This window comes from Amblyomma maculatum, chromosome 5, assembly GCF_055883805.1.
Source record: "Amblyomma maculatum isolate TAMU_Amacu chromosome 5, ASM5588380v1, whole genome shotgun sequence".
NCBI lineage: Eukaryota > Metazoa > Arthropoda > Arachnida > Ixodida > Ixodidae > Amblyomma > Amblyomma maculatum.
The window spans coordinates 13,817,522-13,832,037 of NC_139348.1; positions in this window are offsets into that span (position 1 = coordinate 13,817,522).

Sequence of the window (14,516 nt, forward strand, 5' to 3'; positions counted from 1 at the left end):
TGCCGACCTTGACACTTGCCTGACCATGGTGAGTAGTTCCGGTGCTGACGATCTTGGTTCGGTGGCAAACTTAGGCCCTTTCAGGAGCACGTTCTTGGGGCAGTCACCGGCACATCCCACAAGATGAACTCGATTGCTGGACGCCGCTTGTTTCTTAGGCACACCCGTCCGAAGGCTTGGAAGAGTCTGCAGCCACAGAAACTCGGTGGTACTGTCAATTAAGCGTCTGAACTGACGCCATTTAGTCCACGCTGTTGGCGTTGACGGCGCAAGCAGTAGTTGCAGATGTTGTCGTAGCACTCGGGCCTGGTGCTGCCATTCGGAGCGCAGTATCCTGCAAATCCGGTTTCTATGGCCGGTTGAGGGTCGGAAGCCGCCGAACAGGCAACGAACTTCAGGCGGTAATATTGACACATATGCCATTCATAGGCGACGAAGATTTGAACCGGCGATTCGGAGAAGACGACGAAGCGAAACGGTGCTCCGCTTTCGTGCTGCCCTGACTGGCTGTTGGTGTTCTTCGGTGTCACAGTGCCACAGCGCCTTCTGTGTAACGTTACGTTACAAATCTGGTGGAGGAATTGCCAGGTATCGATCCAGTCCTGCATAATCAGCCTGTCAATACGGAGCTTACCCCCGTACATCAACGTGTCGGCCGCCGCCTACGTGGAGAGCCCCCTGAATTCGGACCCCTTCCGGCCGCTACCAGGACGACGCATCCTCAGACGGCCGTAGAACCTGCTGCAATGACATCTGAGAGCAGGCTTCCCACCCACATCCTGTGTCATCAGCCGCGAACACCCCCCTCCTTTCATGGTGACGTGTTCGAGGACGCCGAGGACTGGCTTGAGAACTACGAGCGAGTTGCTCGTTACAACGGGTGGACTGATGAGCGCAAGCTCCACAACGTGTACTTCGCTCTTGAAGAGTCTGCACGGACATGGTTTGAAAACCATGAGGCTGCCTTCCCATCCTGGGCAGCCTTCTGTCGTGATTTCAAAGCCACCTTTCCTAGCGCCGACCGCCGGGAGCGAGCAGAAGCTGCGCTACACTCGCGCAATCAGCGCCCGAACGAGAGCGTGCGTATGTTCTTTGAGGACATGACACGCCTTTTCAAGCGTGCAGACCCACAAATGCCTGAAGATAAGAAACTGCGTCACCTGATGCGGGGCGTTAAACAAGAACTTTTCGCGGGACTGGTGCGCAGTCCACCGCGCACTGTGGCGGAGTTTCTCAGCGAGGCAGCGACCATGGAGACAACGCTGCAACACCGAGCCCGTCAGTACAACCGTGACGTGAACATCATTGGGTCCGACGCACCTCCTGTGCATATCGGCAGCGACATGGACGCACTACGAAATCTCATCCGTTCTGTCGTGCGGGAGGAACTGCAAGCGCTCCGGATGCCTTGCAACACAACAGCTTTTCCTTCACTGGCTGAAGTCGTCCGGGACGAGGTGCGTATGGCAGCTCAGCAAGTTGCTGACGTTCCCCAGCAGCGCGTTCCCCAGCAGCACGTTCCCCACCAGACGATCGACGCGAGGCCCACCTACGCATCCGTCTTACGTAGGGCTCCCCCGCCGGACCATAGTATCAACGCCGCAGCTCCAGCAATGGAGCCGCAGGGTCCTCGCATGGAGGGCCTCGCATGGAGCCGCATGGGGCCTCAGTACTCCCCTCCGCCAATGTACCAGCGACCCCGTCAAGTATGGCGGCCCCGGGACCGTCGCCCCCTGTGCTATCATTGCGGGGAAGCCAGTCACCTTTACCGGGCATGCCCGTACCGCCGCGTCAACATGCGGGGTTTCGCCTCGGAGGAACTCCACCCTCGGTATGACGAACGGCCTACTGAGATTGCAAGCGACCTTGCAGCGCGACAGTATCCCGTCACGTCCGGTTACCAAGAGCGTCGGTCTACGTCCCCGACGAGCTACCGTTCGACAAGTCCCCACTCTTCCCGACGCCGCTCCTCTCCCAGCCCTAGCCGGGAAAACTAATACCAGCGGCCTTCGGAGGCAGGGTCGCTGATGTCGGGAAATGTGAAGATCCTCCGTCATCGTCATGCCGACCCGACGAGATTTCGCTTGTGTCAGGTAGCGACAGCATCCGGCATACTACCTCCGATTTATGTGTAACGATTGATGGAGTGGATGTCACCGCGTTACTCGACACTGGTGCGGATTATTCAGTAATGAGCCGCGGTCTCGCCCGAGAATTGAAGAAAGTTTTGACACATTGGTCCGGCCCGAAAATTCGCACGGCGGGAAGCCACTTGATCGAACCTGCAGGCAAGTGCACAGCGCGGGTCGGAATCCGTGGTTTTGTGTATGTCGGAGAATTTATCGTGCTTCCTGAGTGTTCGAAAGACTTGATCCTTGGTCCAGACTTCCTGCAGACCAACGGCGCTGTCATTGACCTGAAAGAAGCGCGTGTTTCCTTTTCGACGAAACGAGCCGTGGCGCGCATTGAAAACGAAGATCCGGGTCTGAACGTTTTGCGTATAGTCGACGATGACGTGAGGGTTCCGGCACGTTCTAGTGTGTTGGTTCTTGTAAAGCATGACTTATTCCACGATTACGAGGGCATCGCGGATGGGCACCTTCCGCTACTACTCGAGAAGGAATTAGCCGTTGCTCGAGGACTCGTACAACTCCAGAACAGTTGTGCTACTGTCCTCCTGACAAATTTTGCTAAGGAGATGCGGCATCTCGCCAAGGACACGGCTGTTGCCGTCCTTCACGATGTTACTGCCTTGCCTCATTTATGCACCACCGGAGCGAACCCTAAAGAGGAGGCCGCACCTTGTCATGCTCTGCAGACCGTTAAAATTAACCCCGACTTGAGGCCCGATCAGAGGAATCTTCTCTCGGCTCTTCTGAGCGATTTCGCAGACTGCTTCGCCACAGGCTCTAAGGTCGGTCGTACTCCTGTCGCCAAGCACCGCATCATCACCGATGAGACCACGTTACCGGTATGCCAGCGCCCGTACCGGGTTTCTCCTAAGGAACGTGACGCCATTAAAATGCAAGTGGATGAAATGCTTGCGGACGACGTGATCCAGCCTTCGACGAGCCCATGGGCATCGCCAGTGGTCCTTGTCAAAAAGAAAGATGGCACCTTGAGATTCTGTGTCGATTACCGAAAGTTAAATAACGTGACTAAAAAGGACGTCTATCCGCTGCCCAGGATTGATGATGCCCTCGACCGGCTACGCGACGCCAGGTACTTCTCCTCATTAGACCTCAAAAGCGGATACTGGCAAATCGAGGTGGATCAGAGAGACAGAGAGAAGACTGCATTTGTGACGCCCGACGGCCTATACGAGTTTAAGGTGGTTCCGTTTGGTCTTTGCTCTGCACCGGCCACGTTCCAACGTATGATGGACACGGTTTTATCAGGTCTCAAGTGGCAGTCGTGCTTGGTGTACTTAGATGATGTTGTTATTTTCTCGCCTACTTTCGAGCAACACTTGGACAGGTTGCGCATCGTGCTTCAAGCACTCAAAGGCGCGCAACTAACGATCAAGCCTGAGAAATGCCACTTTGCTTTCAAAGAACTACGCTTCCTCGGCCATGTTGTCAGTGCACAGGGCGTTCTCCCTGATCCCGAGAAGACTACCGCAGTGTCAAATTTTCCACGTCCTACCGACAAAAAGGCACTTCGACGATTTCTAGGTCTTTGTTCGTACTATCGACGCTTCGTCCAAGATTTTTCTAAGATAGCTGAACCACTGACAGCACTAACCAGAGATGACATACCCTTCCTGTGGGGAGATGATCAAGAGCAAGCCTTCCAGGAGCTTAGAAGCCGCCTACACAAACCCCCAATACTCGCCCATTTCGATGAAGACGCCGCAACAGACGTACATACTGATGCCAGCAACGTTGGCCTCGGCGCGGTACTCATTCAGTGGCAAGGCGGAGTAGAACGGGTTATCGCCTACGCGAGTCGAACACTCTCACGATCAGAGGCGAACTATTCGACAACGGAGAAGGAGTGCCTTGCGGTAATCTGGGCCATCAGCAAGTTTCGACCATATTTGTACGGACGACCCTTCCGTATTGTCAGCGACCATCATTCCTTGTGCTGGCTGGCAAGCCTTAAAGACCCGTCTGGACGCTTAGCTCGTTGGAGCCTCCGTCTTCAAGAGTATGACGTTACTGTTGTCTATAAGTCGGGACATAAACACCAAGATGCGGATTGCTTGTCACGCGCGCCATTGGACTCCACCGCAGTAGAAAACGCCGACGAGTTCCCCTTTATTGGGGCTATTACTCAATCCCATATGGCTGACCTTCAACGCAAGGACCCGGAGCTGGCGCCGCTCATCGATTATCTGGAAGGACGCGGTGGTAGAGTACCGCTTGTTTTTCGTCGTGGCTTGCAGTCATACGCTTTACGAAGTGGAGTTCTCTACAAGCGCAATTTTGAAAGATCAAGAGAGACATTTCTACTCGTAGTACCTACGCACCTACGGCCTGACATCTTGAGCGCTTGTCACGACGAACCGTCCGCCGGCCACTTGGGAGTTAGTCGTACGCTTGCAAGAATTCGGGAGAAATACTATTGGCCAAAATTATTACCTTCAGTACGATCCTACGTTAAAACCTGCCGTGACTGTCAACGCCGAAAGACTCCACCCGTGAAACCAGCTGGATTTCTTCAGCCGATCGCTCCACCGCAAACTCCATTCCAACAAGTGGGAATGGATCTTCTCGGTCCTTTCCCGAAGTCAACTAATGGAAAGCGTTGGATTGTTGTCGCGACAGACTACTTGACCCGATATGCTGAAACTGCGTCGCTCACAAATGGAACTGCCACCAAAGTCGCAGAGTTTTTTGTCCACGACATCGTGTTGCGTCATGGCGCTCCGGCTGTTATCATTACCGACCGCGGGGCAGCTTTTACGGCCCGCCTGACTAAGGCTGTACTGAACCTTACACATACTAGCCATAGACGGGCCACGGCATACCACCCGCAAACTAATGGCTTGGTGGAACGGCTAAACAGAACTCTGGCCGACATGCTGTCTATGTACGTGGATATAGAACATAAGACCTGGGATCAAATCCTCCCATATGCCACGTTCGCATATAATACGGCACTTCAGGAGACGACGCGGCTCACACCCTTCGAGCTTGTCTTCGGCCGTCGAGTGACCACTCCACTGGATACAATGCTGCCCGTATACACCGACGACGAAGGTGAGCTTGACCTGGACATCGCTAGTTTTACCCAGCGTGCGGAAGAAGCACGGCAGCTGGCAAGGCAGCGCATATACCTACAACAGCAACTAGACGCTGACCGTTACAACAAGGGACGGCGCTTCGCTGCCTACGAGCCTGGAGACTATGTCTGGATTTGGACGCCCGTTCGTCATCGTGGGTTGTCTGAAAAATTGCTGCGCCGGTACTTCGGTCCATATCGTGTCCTCCGCCGCCTCAGCGACGTTACTTACGAAGTTGAATCCGCGACCCAAGATCCCTCAAGCCGCAGACGACGCAAGTTCACTGATGTTGTACACGTCGTCCGGATGAAACCCTACCACGATCGCCCCGCTGACTATTCTTGAGACTGATGGTGCCCCGTTTTGTGTTGTGGTATCCCACACCAACCTAAAATAACATCTGTCAGCTCATCGCATCAAGCAGCATTTGCAGCATCGAGGCGATGCTGCCAAGAAGGGGGGCAATGACACATATGCCATTCATAGGCGACGAAGATTTGAACCGGCGATTCGGAGAAGACGACGAAGCGAAACGGTGCTCCGCTTTCGTGCTGCCCTGACTGGCTGTTGGTGTTCTTCGGTGTCACAGTGCCACAGCGCCTTCTGTGTAACGTTACGTTACAATATCTGATGTCGGATGCAGAAACTCAAAACCCTGGCTTTGCAAACAGCTGTTGAAATCAAGGGAACGAGATGGCATGGATTGACGCAGAACGGAAAGAAGGTGCCCCTTTTTAAAGAAATGAACTTGAACAGGGTATGTTGCTGGGCGAGTTGGTTATTCATTTTCAGAGAAAGAGCGCTATAGCAGACCAGGAAGAGGAAGACACACACACATCCGCTCACTAACAACTTTATTTTGGAAAACCGCCGATCCGCGGTTTTTGTTAAATGTTACGTGGTGACAAGCAAAGTGACGGCACAACCTGGTGACGGGATGAACAATGATTTAATTTCTGGCCTAGCGCGAGGGCTCCTCTCGAGCCACTGCCCATCTTCTTTGCAACAATATTGTCGTATTGTCGAAATGGTTCCGCAGTTTTTTTCGACTGATATGTATTAATTCCTCAATTAGTAAAGCTCTTGAACATTTGATTTATAGTCTTGTCGTGACGTGCATGGGACTAAGTCGACCCGGCCTTCACTTGGTAGCGTGCAGAGACTCCGGGTTGAAGAAGGATTGAATCTTCGAAGTTGGTAAAATATATACAAGCAGGTTTAATGGCACTTTGAGAAAACTTATTTACATGAAAAAAAAAGGTATATCAGCAAAATAGCAAGCGTTAAGAGTTCATAGCGAGAAGCGTCTGGATGAGCCGTTTACCCAGGGCTCAGAGCGTCATTTCGTGCTCTGCAACGTCCTTAAAAGCCCCTATGTCCAGCCCCTATCTGAAGATGCTGACCAACCAGTTCCAGGGCATGCCCCTCAGATATCGGAATCCAATCGAACACATCACTGCACTGATGGTCTGATGCACTGACTGGTCCGGTATTGTTTCGTTGGGCGTAGTCACTTGTTGGCGGGTAGAGCTTGGGAACGGCGAGGAGGTACATTTCTATTCTTCAGCAAAGATCCGATATGGTGGTTCCGGCAAGTGGATTTCCTTCTCAGAAACCCAAGTGTACGTGCGCGCCACATACTGCTCCCAGCATTGTCCCTTTCCGAGAATTGCAAATCTTTCCTGCATTCCTGGGAATTCCTCTAATGGCCGTATTCGTCATGCTCCTTTCTTCTCCTGTACGTTAGCGGACATGTCACTCTGTCGTCTCCTTTGAACAATAGGCATTCCTCACTTGACAATAGCGCTTCTCGACGGGAAGGGTGAACAATTGAACAAAAGCACATCCGCCTGCTTCTCACAGGGCGACTTTTCTTTGTATTTTTCTTGACTTTCCCTTGACAGGGCCAATTTCATTTGCAGGGTCTCGACAAAGCAAAACAGGCTCACACAAAAGGATTCATGGAAACAGGCTCACTTAGAGCCCTTGCACCAACAGCACATATCCACAGCACATATCCATGCCCACAGGCGAACAATAGTGCGCGCAAGTGCGGACCATGCACGGTCATAACAGCCTCCTCTCCCGCCAGAAGAGTCACGGAGGGCAGCAGTCGCAGCTGCTGCATGAAGAGACGACTTAATGGCCTGCACATGAACGCTAGAAGCTCGCTGTTGCTTTCGCGTTGTCTTGATTGTCGTAGGCCAAATTGCTTGAGCTGTCTGAAACTCAACCACATGTCTAAGCAAGCACTCGGCTCCCGTCTGAAAAGACCAGGCCAAAAGAAAACTGCTTTCGTTGTCCGAGAAAAGCCCACACTCAAGATGCTCAGGACCCACGTATGCCTAGAAAACCAAACATGCAGCTTTACATAGTCACATATATTCAAGCGCACGAAAAAAAAAAAGAACCTGAGTATCAATTTGGATACATGGTGACGAGTACCTCGGACCGCCTAGAAACAGCGGCTAAGCGCGTCCGCATTCCCATTTAACTTCCCCTTTTTGTATCTTATTTCAAAATTGTACTGCTGTAAAATCAAGCTCCACCTCAGAAGGCGACTGTTCTTCGATGTCGCAGTTTGCAGCCAAGCCAGGTGACAATGGTCCGTCTCTACGGTGAATTTGGCCTCTCCAAGATAGCACTGCAATTTTTGAATGGCCCATACAATGCAAGCGCACTCTTTCTCTGACGCGCAATAAGCCCTCTTTCTAGAACTCAGTTTTCTGCTCAGGTAGAGCACGGGGTGCTGATTACCGTCGCCATCTCTCTGACAGAGAACAGCACCTAGCCCTCGATCACTTGCATCACACTGGACCGTGAATTCTCGGTCATAGTCTTAAGCTCGCAATACCGGACGGCTAATCAGCACAGCCTTCAGGTTTACAAAGGAGGCTTCATTTTGTTCGTCCCAGACTACATTTGTCGGTTCTGTCTTGCGGAGAGCGTCGGTCAGAGGGCTAGCCAAAGCTGAATATTTAGGGATGTAGTGATTGTAGTATCCCGTCAGCCCCAGGAATGCCCGAATTTCCGTCTTCGTGCTCGGCCGCGGGTAGTCTGCTACCGCAGAAATCTTAATCTCGCTGGGTTTCCTGAAACCTTGAACTACATTGTGACCCAAGTAGTCCATGGTCGCCCTTGCCAGGCAACATTTCTCGGCCTTTACGGTTAGCCCAGCTTGACGCAAAAGGCTCAGTACAGCTCTTATATGTACCATATGGTCCGCCCATGAGTCGGAAAAAACCGCAATGTCATCTAAATAAGGCACCGCGAATGTTTCACACCCCCTTAAACCCTATCCATGAGTCGGGAAAAACAAAATGGAGCATTTTTGAGCCCGAAACTCATCATTTTTGGCTGGTAGCTGCCCGTCGGAGTGACGAAAGCCGCGTATCTGCTGGTGCGTTCAGTGAGCGGTACTTGCCAGTATCCTCGAGTAAGGTCCAGCGTGGTCACATATGCCGCTCTACTGACCTGTTCTACTCTCTCCTCGATATTCGGAATAGGATACACTTGATCCCTGGTGAGAGAATTTAGCTTTCGGTAGTCTACCACAGGCCTAGGGTCTTTACCTGGAGCTTCTACTAAGATCATAGGCGAAGCATAATCGCTTTCCGAGGGTTTTATTACTCCCAATTCCAGCATGCGAGTTACTTCCCTATCCAGAATTTCTCTTTGCCTTGAAGAAAATCGGTAGCACCTTGATCGCACTGGCACATCTGAAGTCAGCTCAATATCGTGCTCAGTCAAATCAGTCCTGCCTGGCCTGTCCACGAAGCAGGCCTCAAACTTTGTTATTATCTCGCCCAGATCGGACAGCTGGGATTTCTTTAGTTCTCCTCTCTGCTCCGTCTTTTTGAGAAGCTCCTGAGCGTTGCTTTCTTTTCCGCTGAGGCAAATCAAGTTGTCCCCCATCTCCTCGGGAAGGTTTAACGTTAGATTCACCACGGCTTCCCTCTGCACATAAGCCTTCATAAGATTGCAATGATAAATGCGCACTTCTTTACGCCTACCGGGGATTTTCACTGCGTAGTTAGTGTTAGAAAGCTTTGCAACGACTTCAGCAGGTCCTTCCCACTGTACTTCGAGCTTGTTCTGCCTTGAACCTCTCAGCAACATCACCTGGTCCCCGATACGAAACGTTCTTTGACTGGCTGACTTATCATAGTACACTTTGGAACGAGCCTGGGCTGACTTCATGCTGGCCTCAACGAGTTCCTTAGTGTTATGTAAGCGATTCAAGAGGTTCAGAATGAATTCTACTACTGTTGAATCTTCTCCGCGCCCCTCCCAGGCTTCGCGCACCATTCGCAAAGGTGAGCGCAGTGACCTTCCGTACACCAACTCGGCTGGGCTAAATCCAGTGGATTTGTGCGGCACTGACCGCAAAGCGAAAAGTGCTGCAGGCAGGCAGGTATCCCATTCGCACTTGTTTTCATAGCACAGTCCCTTCAGGACTTGTTTGAGAACAGAATGCCATCTTTCTACCCTGTTGCTCTGCGGATGGTGGATCGAGCTATGCACTACTTTAATGCCGCATCGCTCGAGAAATGAGGTGGTGAGGACACTTGTGAAAACGCTACCCTGATCACTTTGGACCTCGGAAGGGAATCCAACTCGTGCATACACTGATAGCAGCGAATCCACTACACTCTCGGACGTCACCTCGCGCAGCGGAACAGCTTCTGGAAACTTTGTGGCTGGGCATAACATAGTGAGGATATAACGGTACCATGACTCTGTCACAGGAAGTGTCCCAACTACATCTATTACTAACCGGTGAAACGGCTCGGTAATGATTGGTACTAACACCATCGGAGCTTTCCACTTATTTTGCGCCTTTCTAACCCGCTGGCACGTGTCGCATGACCGTACAAAATTTTACGTGTCCTTAAAACATCCAGGCCAATAGTATTCTTGCAACAGCCTCTGCTTTGCTTTCCTTATTCCAAGGTGACATGACCACGAGCTGCCATGGGAAAGTCGCAGTAAGTCTTCGCGGTACTTTTGGGGAACAACTAATTGGTCCCGCTCTACTCCGCGCTTATCCTTGAATAAGCGATACAGCACTCCCTTTCTCATCTCGAAAGAAATATTCCTTGCTGTCTTAGTGGCGCGATGGCGCTCCCTTATCTCCTGTATCTTGGGATCATTGGCTTGCTGCATAGCTAAGTCCTCTCGGGTTCCACTTAAATGTCTCGTGAGATTACTAGACACTGGCGGCAAGAGGTTACTCTCAAGAACGTCCTCATTCCGCGTCTCATCAAGCTCACTTTCAAGTTGACTTATCTGAGATGCCTCGCTCTCAAAGTTTTCTGACTCGCTATCTTCCGCATCGACCACTGTTTTAACTGCCGTTTCCTCCGCTGTGGGTTTTTCTGGAATGAGCAGTGTAGCTAGTTCTCGCGCCTCTGAAAGTGTTAAGGCTAGCACAAATCTGTCTCCGAAAAGGATGCCCCTCTTTCGCAGTAGCATGTCCGATTTGTTGGAAAACAAATTCGGACAGCACTTAGGAAGCTTTCCTGAAACGGCAGCCTCGGTTGTTAACGCGCCGAAAGGGCCCTCGATGACCACGTTCGCGATTGGCAAGCACACACTCTGTTCCTCCACTAGCTGGCACTGTCCTGTATAGTCGGAAGGCGACACATACGCCGGATGGACAACATCCATCGTTGCGGCCGAATCGCGCAGTACCTTGCAAGGCTTCCCGTTGACTACTAGGTCATAGAGGTAGGGTTCCAAAAGCTGCATGTTTTCATCGCAGTCACTGACATACGGGAAAGCAATCTTTTCTTTCCGGCAGTTGACGGCAATGTGACCCTGCTCATTACACCTAAAGCATGTGAGCGGCTTCCTAGCCTCAAGCTTATTCTTTGTGTTCTGCGCGTTGGTCACTTCCCCACTTTTCTCACTGCCGTCCTTTCTAGGGAGTTTGCCTGAAGAAGCCTTCCTTTCTTCGTTTCTAGCTCTAGCAAAGTGCCTTTCCTGACGGTTATTGACACTCAACTTGGGATTGCGGGGCCTATCCACGGCTGGGTTGCTGAATTGTCGGCGCGAAGCATACTCCTCAATGAGTTCGGCAGTTTCAGTTGCCGACTTAATGTCGCCTCGGTCCTGTAACCAATTTCTTTCTTTTTCTGGGAGGCAGTTATAAAACTGCTCCAAAAGAATTCGCTTGACTACAGCGTCCCTATCACTGTAGGAATCTGTGCTCTTTAGCCACTCGCCCAAATTGACTCAAATTGTACAGGAATGCAGGGTAACTCTCGTCCCTGGACTTAGTAGCGTTCCGAAAACGTTGTCTGAGCGCCTCGGCGCTAAGCCTATACTTTCTCAGAAGGCAAGCTTTGACCTTCTCGTAGTTGTCCGCGTCCTCCTTGCTTAGCCGCGCGACAACCTCCGCTGCCTCGCAGGGCAGAACCGTCAATAATCTCTTAGACCAAGTGTCTCGCTGGAAGGACAGTTTTTCGCAGGTTCGCTCAAAGTTAGCCAGATACAGTCCGATATTCCCTGATATCACATATGGCTGCATGTACTTTGACATCTTGAAATCTGCCTCCTTGTTGAGAAGAGGTACCGCTAGCTGGCGACAATTGCCGGACCTCTACGCTCAACTCTAGTTCTAATTTTCGGAGCTCAATTTCTTGCTCCAGCCTTTTTGCTTCTCTCTCAATTTCACGCCTCTTTTCCTCCTTTTCCCTCTCAAGTTCACGCTCACGCCTCTTTTCCTCTTTTTCCCGCTCTTTCTGCTGTTTGAGTTGCTCCTCCTTTTCTTGTCCGATGAGGTTCCATGCTTCACTGAGCTCCTCATCATCGGTTCCCAAATCAGTGATTGCCTTTACAATCAAGGGTTTTCGTGCCAAACCACTTGTATCAATTCCCAATTCCTCACACAATAGTAACAGTTCCGGTTTCTGCAGCTTTTGTAGGTCCATGATTGCTTCGAGTGTCGGCTACTTCCAAAACAACTGTGCAAACTACCAAACCTAGAGGCGTTTCAACACTCTTTAACAGTTCTAAAATCTAACCCTGTTCTAGAACCTGGTCCACATCAGAAGAAAAGCCAAGCACTCACCCACACATGCGATCGATGTTCCGCTCTTGTTGGCCGATTGTTGCTCCTGCTTGTTGCTTGAGATGCCACCTCCGATCACCAGATGTTGTGGCTTGTAGCTTCAGATGCCACCTCCGATCACCAGATGTTGTGGCTTGTAGATTCTGATCCACCTCCAATCACCAGATGTTGTGGCTTGTAGATTCAGATCCCAACGCTGGTCACCAGTTGTCGTGACGCTGGGACTAAGTCGACCCGTCCTTCACTTGGTAGCGTGCAGGGACTCCGGGTTCATGAAGGATTGAATCTTCGAAGTTGGTAAAATATATACAAGCAGGTTTAATGGCACTTTGAGAAAACTTATTTACATGAAAAAAGGGTATATCAGCAAAATAGCAAGCGTTAAGAGTTCATAGCGAGAAGCGTCTGGATGAGCCGTTTACCCAGGGCTCAGAGCGTCATTTCGTGCTCTGCAACGTCCTTAAAAGCCCCTATGTCCAGCCCGTCTCTGAAGATGCTGACCAACCAGTTCCAGGGCATGCCCCTCAGATATCGGCATCCAATCGAACACATCACTGCACTGATGGTCTGATGCACTGACTGGTCCGGTATTGTTTCGTTGGGCGTGGTCACTTGTTGGCGGGTAGAGCTTGGGAACGGCGAGGAGGTACATTTCTATTCTTCTGCAAAGATCCGATATGGTGGTTCCGGCAAGTGGATTTCCTTCTCAGAAACCCAAGTGCACGTGCGCGCCACATACTGCTCCCAGCATTGTCCCTTTCCGACAATTGCAAATCTTTCCTGCATTCCCGGGAATTCATCTAATGGCCATATTCGTCATGGTCCTTTCTTGTCCTGTACATCAGCGGACGTGTCACTCTGTCGTCTCCTTTGGCCAATAGGCATTCCTCACTTGACAATAGCGCTTCTCGACGGGAAGGGTGAACAAATGAACAAAAGCACATCCGGCTATTTCTCACAGGGCGACGTTCCTTTGTATTTTTCTTGACGTTCCCTTGACAGGACCAATTTGGCATTTGCAGGGTCTCGACAAAGCAAAACAGGCTCACACAAAAGGATTCATGGAAACAGGCTCACTTAGAGCCCTTGCGCCAACAGCACGTATCCAAAGCACATATCCATGCCCACAGGCGAACAATAGTGCGCGCAAGTGCGGACCATGCACGGTCATAACAGTCTCCTGTCCCAAAATACGTTGCTTCAGAGGAATCTGTATGGTTGACTCAAGACCAGAATTCTGTCCAGCCCATTTATCATTGCGGTAATTACTACAATAATACATTGAAAACTTTTGCCACACATACATTTCAACTAATTTCAGAAAGGTCGCTTAAGGAAATCTGGAGTGTGTAGGCAAAAAATTGCATTGGTTCGTTCTCACGTCCCCCGAATCTCGTTCGACGAACAGTCTTAGCAAGTTGAGGCCAGTAATACTTGGAACGAATTCGTGCGAGTGTTCGACTGTACCCCAATTGCCCGGAAGTTAGGACGTCATGACAGGCGTTCATAATTTCATTACGTAGGTCAGCCGGAATGACCAGTAGCCAAGACCTCGCACTCGCTGCGAAGCTCTTTTTGTACAGCACATTGTTGCGAAGACGTAATGCGGGTAGAACGCGCAAGAAGACGCGTGGAATGGTGCCTTCTTGACCTTCCAGATGGGCGATTACTTCACGGAGTTCAGTGTCGTGTCCCTGCCGCGCTGCCATATCGACTGTGCTTATGGTACCTATAAAAGCATCTTCATACTCGTCGTCTTGACAGTCAGATGCTGATTCTATAGGGGCTCTCGAGAGGCAGTCAGCATCTGTGTGCCTGCGACCGGACTCATTACTATTGTAGCATTGAATTCTTGCAATCGAAGGGCCCACCATGCAAGTCACCCTGAAGGATCTCTCAGAGTGCTGAGCCAACATAGAGAGTGATGGTCGGTAACCACCTGAAATGGGCGTCCGTACAAGTAGGGTCTGAACTTATTAATCGCCCAAACTACCGCGAGGCATTCTTTTTCAGTGGTCGAGTAGTTAGTCTCCGCCTTCGATAATGTTCGACTTGCGTAAACGAATACACGCTCGGTCCGATTCTGTTTTTGAATAAGCACGGCTCCGAGGCCCTTGTTGCTGGCGTCTGTATGAACTTGAGTCTCGGCATCCTGGTCAAAGTGCCCGAGTACATTGGAGGTCTGTAAGCTTTGTTTAAGGCGGTAGAATGCAC